Source organism: Amblyomma maculatum, chromosome 10 (assembly GCF_055883805.1).
Source record: "Amblyomma maculatum isolate TAMU_Amacu chromosome 10, ASM5588380v1, whole genome shotgun sequence".
Classification (NCBI taxonomy): domain Eukaryota; kingdom Metazoa; phylum Arthropoda; class Arachnida; order Ixodida; family Ixodidae; genus Amblyomma; species Amblyomma maculatum.
In genome coordinates, this window is record NC_139353.1 from 112,501,783 (window position 1) to 112,509,720 (window position 7,938).

A 7,938-nucleotide genomic window follows, 5' to 3' on the forward strand; every position below is an offset into this window, starting at 1 on the left:
TCGTGATATAATACAAGAAGTTGCTACTAAGGTAGTTCCAAAGCAAAAAAATGCAAGAAAGCAAACTGGTTATCTGAAGAGGCTTTGCAAATAGCTGAGAAAAGGAGGATGGCAAAAGTTATGGGGGAAAAAGAAAGATACAAGGTTCTCAATGCGGATTTTCAGAAGATAGCAAGGAGAGATAAGAATGCCTTCCTGAACATACAGTGCCAAGCAGTTGAGGACAACAGCCAATTAAGGAACACAAGAGCTCTGTATAAGACAATCAAAGATATCAAAGGAAGCTTCTGTGCTAAGATCGGCGTGATAAAGGACAAACGAGGCAAGGACCTCACTGAAGCCGCAGAGATAAAGAAGAGGTGGCAGGAATACACAGAAGAACTGTACAAGAAGGACTCGAATGTGCAAACCCAACATAAGACGGTTGTGATAACTGATCTTGAGCCGGGCATCCTGAAGAGTGAAGTTGAATGGGCCTTAGTCAGCCTTGCTAAGAACAAAGCTAGCGGAATTGATAGCATTCCAGCTGAGTTGCTTCAAAACCTCAACCATGACGCTGTTAACATTCTGCATACAATATGTCAGAAGATTTCGACAACCCTGCAGTGGCCACAGGATTGGAGGAGGTCAGTTTACATGCCCATTCCAAAGAAAGGCAGTGCCAAGGATTGTTTCAACTACCGCACGATCGCGCTTATTTCGCATGCTAGCAAGGTGATGTTGAAAATCCTCCAAGGTAGGCTGCAGCAGTTTGTGGATCGGGAGCTTCCGGACGTGCAAGCTGGGTTTGGCAAGGGCAGAGGAACTAGAGACCAAGTTGCCAAACTTCGCTGGATCATGGAAAAAGCAAGAGAGTTCCAGAAACCCATCTACTTCTGCTTTATTGATTATGCGAAAGCGTTTGACTGCGTAGATCACAGCAGATTGTGGCAAGCTCTCCAAGAGATGGGAGTTCCAATTCACCTCATCTGTCTCCTCAGGAACCTGCATGAAGAGCAAGAGGCCACAGTCAGAACTGGGCATGGTCTTACTGGTTGGTTTCCGATTGAGAAAGGAGTGAGGCAAGGCTGCATACTGTCGCCCTGCCTATTTAACCTATATGCAGAGTGCATCATGAGGAAGGCCGGTCTGGACGAGTCTTCAGCTGGAGTGAAGATTGCTGGAAAACGTATCAACAACCTTAGATATGCGGATGATACCACTTTAATTGCAGAAAGTGAAGCGGAACTCAAGAGACTTCTGATGCGCGTACAAGAAGAGAGTGAGAAGTTTGGGCTTAAACTGAACATTAAAAAGACAAAGATCATGGCGTCTTGCCCTATCAAGTCCTGGAGCATCAATGGACAAGAAGTGGAAGCAGTGACAGATTTTCTCTTCTTGGGCTCCAAGATTACCTCGGAAGGAAACTGCAGCCATGAAATTAGGAGACGCCTGCTTCTGGGAAAGAGAGCAATGGTTAGCCTTGACCGCCTAGTAAAGAGCAGAGACATTAGTCTGCCAACCAAGATCCGTATAACTCGTGCTATGGTCTTTCCAGTTGTGATGTATGGATGCGAGAGTTGGACTGTGAAAAAGGCTGACCGCCGAAGAATTGACGCGTTTGAATTGTGGTGCTGGCGAAGACTCTTGAGAGTTCCTTGGAGTGCCAGAAGATCAAATCAGTCAATATTGTCGACCATAAACCCTGACTGCTCATTGGAGGGTCAAATTCTAAAGTTAAAGCTCAGCTACTTTGGTCATCTGATGAGAAGAGAGGAGTCGCTAGAGAAAGATTTGATGTTGGGAAAGGTTGAGGGTTGCCGGAGAAGGGGTAGGCAGCGAACGCGATGGTTAGATGGCATCCTCGAGGCACTGCAGATGAAGTTATGTGATGTTAGGAAGATAGTGAGAGACCGGAAAGCGTGGCGTGACATGGTCAATAGGGTCACGAAGAGTCGGACACGACTGAACGACTGAACTAAACATAAAACTGCTCTATATCCCACATGGGCCGTAATGGGGCTGGAAGGCGGGAGGGCACGCATGATACCAAAATTGGTCCCTTGCGGGGAATTTGAAGGCACGTGCAACAGCAAGTTGGTTTTAGGTTCAAAACCAACACCCAGCCCAATTGGGGCTGCCCCCGAAAACCGCTGTAGGTCCCATATCGGCCGTAATAGGGCTATAAGGCGTGCGTGCAATTGCGTAATCATTGTTTTCAACCTTTATTTGCATTAGATGTTGCCCTAAATTACTATTATAGATGATTTGTAGAACAGTTGTTGCCATGTTTAGTCGATTAGAAGTTTACATGGCTTTAGTTCTCGCGCTCATGCAAATTGCTCTACAAAAACTAAAACGAACTGACTTCTAACTATTGCCTCTTATGTGGTTGCTTTGGACAGCCTGCAACTCTCAGCACAATATTACGGTTCAGATGACACATCTCCATAGCCTGAACAAGATGTACATGAAGTCATCGTGGCTAGATGAATGTTATGAATTATTGTAAAATTTAATGTTGTGGCTGTTTAGAAAGTGCAGACATGTATAAAATAATTGCTTAATTATGTGCATAAATATTGATTGGAAAAACTTGGACTAGTGCTTTCCATCAATATCCTAAGTCGGACCCCTATGAGAATAATGTGGGCAAGCCCAAGTGAGGCTAACGCTATAGAACCCGCATTGGTCCTATGTCAATATCTGAGGGGTTAACTGAAATAAAAAAAAATGTTCCTCCAAAGCGGCTGCCCAAATCGGTCCGAAGTAGGACCATCGCGGGGAGTTGGCGGGATGTGCCCTTTTAACAATGCCGGAAAAATGTGGGCAGCCCCGCAAGGGCTGTCTGCATCGGCTCCTAGTGGGGCCCATTGGGGCTTTTTCGACAGCCACCCTTCACAGCCCACTTTGTGCTACCTGGGGCGCACTTCAGCAAATGTCAGATCATACTTTGTTGTGCATATCGTCATTCTATTGGTGAGCTGTTTTCTAAATCCTTTTCTTATCCAAAGGCGGTTATCTACCTCGTTCCCGAGTTGTAGAAAGGGGCATGTCGATCAAATTGGAAGACGTCGCAACAGTAAATTGAGGAAGTGTGCGGGAACATGAGAAAAGCACAATTATGACAAGCTTTGAAGCTCGCTTAGGAAGTCACTGCTTTTTTTTATTCGAAGCCACTATTTGGTCTCCAATAATTGTTATTCCAGACTTATAAGCACAACTGTTATAAGGGGCAGCAAACAGCGTGTAGGGAGTAAGTTGAAAATCTGAACAGCGTTCACAGCTGAGGTGGGATGCATTAACATGCTTTCTAACGTTATCCCTGCCTCCTCAAAAGTTTGGCTGTGTTGCGGGGTTTAACGTCCGAAAGTAACTCTGGCTACGGGAGACGCTTTAATGGAGGGGTCAGGAAATTTCCACCACCTGGGGTCCTTTAACATGAACTGACATCAAACATCACACGTGCGCCTTACTTTTCGCCTCCATGGAAAAGTGGGCGCCGAGGCGAAGTGACTTACAGTGTTGCATGAGCCGATGATAGCCTAGGACAGACAGTCAACAATACTTCGCGCTTCATAGAAAAAGGATTGAAACCACTGGTTTATTCTGTCCACTATTCTCCGTCAGTGTCGAACACGGTATATTTTTCAAACGCGAGGTACGAAGGTGTCTGATTGTCAGAGTCACTAGTTCAGCACACTTTGCAAAAACAATAAGATATGATGTCCTCCAAGTCGTTGCGACGCAAGAGTCGTCGAGAAGAGCGTTCATCAGACCACACGGCATCTTCGAGTTCGAGGTTGTGCCCTTCGGTATTCGCTCCGCTCCTGCCTAGTTGCAGCGAGCAATGGACACTGTATTCGCTGGCTAGAAGTGGCAATTTCGTCGGGTCTACTTAGATGATGTCGTTGTCGTCTCGAACTTCAAGACCACATGGAAAGGCTGCAGACCGTGCTCAACGAAATCAAGTCGCCAGGGCTAATGTTGAAACCAGAGAAGTGTCACTTCGCCTACGAGGAGCTGTTGTTTATGGGTCATATCGTAAGAAAGGAGGGACTTTGTCTAGACCCACAGAAGCCCGCTGCGATTGCAGCTTGTATATAGCTCGGTGATAAGAGACCAGTGCGCGTATTACCGACGAATTATTAAAACATTTTCGCGCATCGCGGAATCTTTGATGCACTTAAAAAGGCAGAAGTTCCATTTGAATAGAAAGCACAATACGCGGACGTTGTTGAGGAGCTTAAGCGCCGCCTACAGTCTTCTCCTGTCCTCTGGCGCTTTGATGAAAACGCCCAAATTGAAATTCATTCCGATGGAAGCAGCGTGGTCCCAAGCGCAGTCTTTGTTCCGAACAGTACCGGTGTGGAAAAGGTGATCGTTTTTGCCGCAGGACGCCCTCAAAAGCCGAAGCAAATTACTCGACCACAGACAAGAAGTGTCTCGCAATAATTAAGGTCACCTCCAGATTCCGTCCGTACCTATATGATTGACCAATCAAGGTAGTAAGTGATCACCATGCTCTCTACTGGCTTGCCAATTTAAAAGAGCCCATCCGGCCGCCTACAGTCTATGCCTTCAAGAAGGAGACGCGACCATATTGTATAAGTCGGGCAGCAAGCATTCCCACCCATACCGCTTTACCGCGCTCCTGTCGACGCTCTCCAGAAAGACAATGGCGACGATGCGTTTTTGGGACCGGTAAGCGCCAGCATATTTACACAGTAGCAGCGCTCGGACCCTGAATTCAAAGACCTACACGATTACCTAGAAGGCAAGACCGTTTCCCCTCTTGCTGTTTTCAGGCGTCATTTGTCGTCATTCATTAAGCAATGACGTCCTCGTGAAGAAGGATTTTGCACCCAACAGGATCGCGCAGCTTCTTGTTGTGCCTAAAAACCTCTTGCAGGAAATTCTGCAGGCGCTACACGATGAGGCGACAGCAGGGCATCTTGGACTTTCACGCACCTTGCAGTGAATCCAGAAGTACTGCTTGCCACGGTTGCCTGCTAACTTTGTCATTACGTAAAAACATTCCGTCGGTGATCCTAAATCCCATACCTAGCTCGGGCTACCTACCAGGCTACTAACGCTCACACCACCACCGAATAGACCATTTAATGAAATTAGAACGGACCTCCGCGGCCTAGTTCCAACTTCACCTGCGGGTAACAAGTGAATCATCATGGCCACTGTCTAAACCGCTACGCTGAAGCGAAACCCCTATCCAGTTAAACCATGCCAGAAGTGGCCAAGTTTTTCATAGGACGCATTCTACAACATTGCGATGCGCCCGAAGTCTTCACCACGGACAGGAAAACATCATTTACGGCAGAGCTTCCGCACACCATCTTCAATACAATTATAAACGTCACCTACATACACCATTGTACCATCCCCAGACCAATGGACTCACTGAGCGCCTTAACGAAACTATTGGGGACATGATGGCTATGTATATCGACACCGAACGCAATACCTGAAAACATCCTGCTGTACGTGATCTTCACGTATTACACGACCATCCAGGGAACAACCAGAGCGACCGCGTTCATTCTTGTTTACCACAGGAAGCCTACGAGGATGCTTGACGCGATGCTGCCACACGTGACAGAAGACAACCGCGACGTCGCCACCTACCTGCAGCGTGCAGAGAAAGCCCTACTACTTGTTCGGATGCACCGACGCCTGATGCTACAACGTGCGCCGACGCGACACAGAGTACCAACCAGGGGAGGAAGTTTGGATTTGGATGCCGGTGAGCCGTCGCGAAGTTGGTAAAAAACTCTTTCGGTGGTACTTCGGTCCATACAAAGTCCTTCAGCGCATCGAACAGCTTAATTATGAAGTCATCACCGACGGCGCAACCACATCACAGCGGCGCAGAGCGCCCAGCAATACTCCATGTTGTGCGCTTAAAAACGTGTTACGCGGGCTAAAGGACCTAGTTTTAATTTCTCGTATTTGGTTACCTTTCCATGTTTACTTTTTAAGGGCGACGCCTTTTTGAAGGAGAATATAGGCTGGAACTGTTGAAATTGTTATTTGTTCGTTTTCGGCAGCCGCTGCGCGTGGTCTTATCACTATGGATCTAGTGCACGGATCACTTCTGTATTCCTTTTTGTTCATGCTGGTTGTCGCGAGACGCGGCTTTATCACTTTCTTTGTTGTGGCAGATATAATTAAAGATAATTAAAGACGACACCCGGATTTTCACGGTCATCCCTCCATCCTTTCAAAGATCCGGATCGACGGCAACATCACCCTCTGCTGCCTATATGAAGAGCTGGCGGGATCACGGCGCCTTTAGTGGGCGTGTGAACAGCACGACGAAGCGGTTTTCTAACCCGCTCTGCTTCCTCGTCCAGGTTAGTCCTGTTAAACCTCTATACGCTAAGAAATCGAATAACGTTTGTCTGCTGCTGTTCCCACGCCCGGGAGTTTTGCTTTCCGTGCTCAGTGAATGCTTTGATGTTACAACCCATCTGCTTATGTTGTCCGGTGGTGTTGAGCTCAACCCTGGGCCTCCGCCGAACACGAGATCGAGGGCGCAGGACTCTCCGTCAGATTCTGGTTCTACGCAAATGGACGATATACTTGCAATATTGCAAACTGTGAACACGCGTACTGAAAAAATGGAAAGGGATTAGAATGATTTAATCAAGTCTGTTGACGATCTTAAAAAAACACAGGCTAAATTTCAAGAAAATCTGGCAGATATAGAAAGAAGGCTAACAGGGGTTGAACGCAAAACCGTCACCCTCGAGGCAGTTGAGGAGGAGCTGCAGCGTCTTCGGCAGTCGATTGATCGTCTTTCAACTGAAAACTCTCAACTGCACTCTAAGCAGGCTGAGTTTGAAGACAGGCAGCGGCGAGACAACCTTCTTTTCTACGGCCTATCAGACACACAATCCGAATCCTGGGCTCAGTCAGAGGAAAAACTGGTTAGCATGCTTTCGTCCTGTTTGAAAATTCCACCCACCGAAATTCTGGTCGAAAGAGCACACAGGATCGGCGTGTATACTCCGAATAAATGCAGGCCACTTATTGCTAAATTTTCGTCTTACAAGCTTAAACAGAAAATACTCGTCGCTAGTTCTAAGCTGAAGGACGAAAAAATTGAAGTTAGTGAAGACTATTCCGTCGCTACTCGCATTGCTAGGAAGAAACTGGTTGAATTTGGCAAAACCCAACCATTAACCTTCAAACTTCGCTTCAATAAATTGTACATAAACAAAACGTGTTACACCTACAATCTCTTTGATGATTGCGTGCATGTACTTTCCAGTGTCTCTACGCCACTGGTCGAATCTTCTGATGACATGCATGCACTATCTATTCCTTCCACCTCATCCGCTCAGCCCATCACTGATTAGCACTACGCGAGGGGCAGTGGAATAAAGTTACCCGTCAGTAACCAACTTTCATTTTTATTCACAAATATACGGACCATACTTCGAAAACGCGACGATCTTTGCTCTGTTATCAATGCTTGTGATACCGACATAGTATGCCTTACTGAACCTGGCTGTCTGCGGAGGTTGATAGCAGTGAACTCTGACTGTCAAAAGCGCTACAACATTTATCGATGTGACAGGGGTGCTCGGTGTGGTGGAGGCGTGCTTATCGCCGTCTGTGATGCTATTTTGTCTTTTCCTATCCATTGTACAACCTATTTAGAACTAGTCTTGGTTGAAATTCGCACGTGGTCCAAGAAATTGATATTGGGTACTTGCTATCGTCCGCCTTCCAGTTCACCAACCTTTGCCGACGATCTTCATGATGTCATCCATATGATTACTGTGCGGTATCCAAACAGTCCCTTCATTTTACTAGGCGACTTCAATTTACCTAACATTGTGTGGTGTGATGTAAATTCTTATTGTAATCCTTTTTCCAGTAAAGGCGATAGATTTTGGAGTTTGTGCAGTGACTTCAACTTGTCCCAGCTTGTGA

General features: G+C 46.6%; 1 pseudogene; it reads left to right on the plus strand.

Moving 5' to 3' along the window:
• The first annotated feature begins 6,473 nt into the window (after positions 1-6,473).
• Positions 6,474-7,424, plus strand: LOC146177255 (uncharacterized; annotated as a pseudogene).
• Positions 7,425-7,938: the final 514 nt, after the last annotated feature.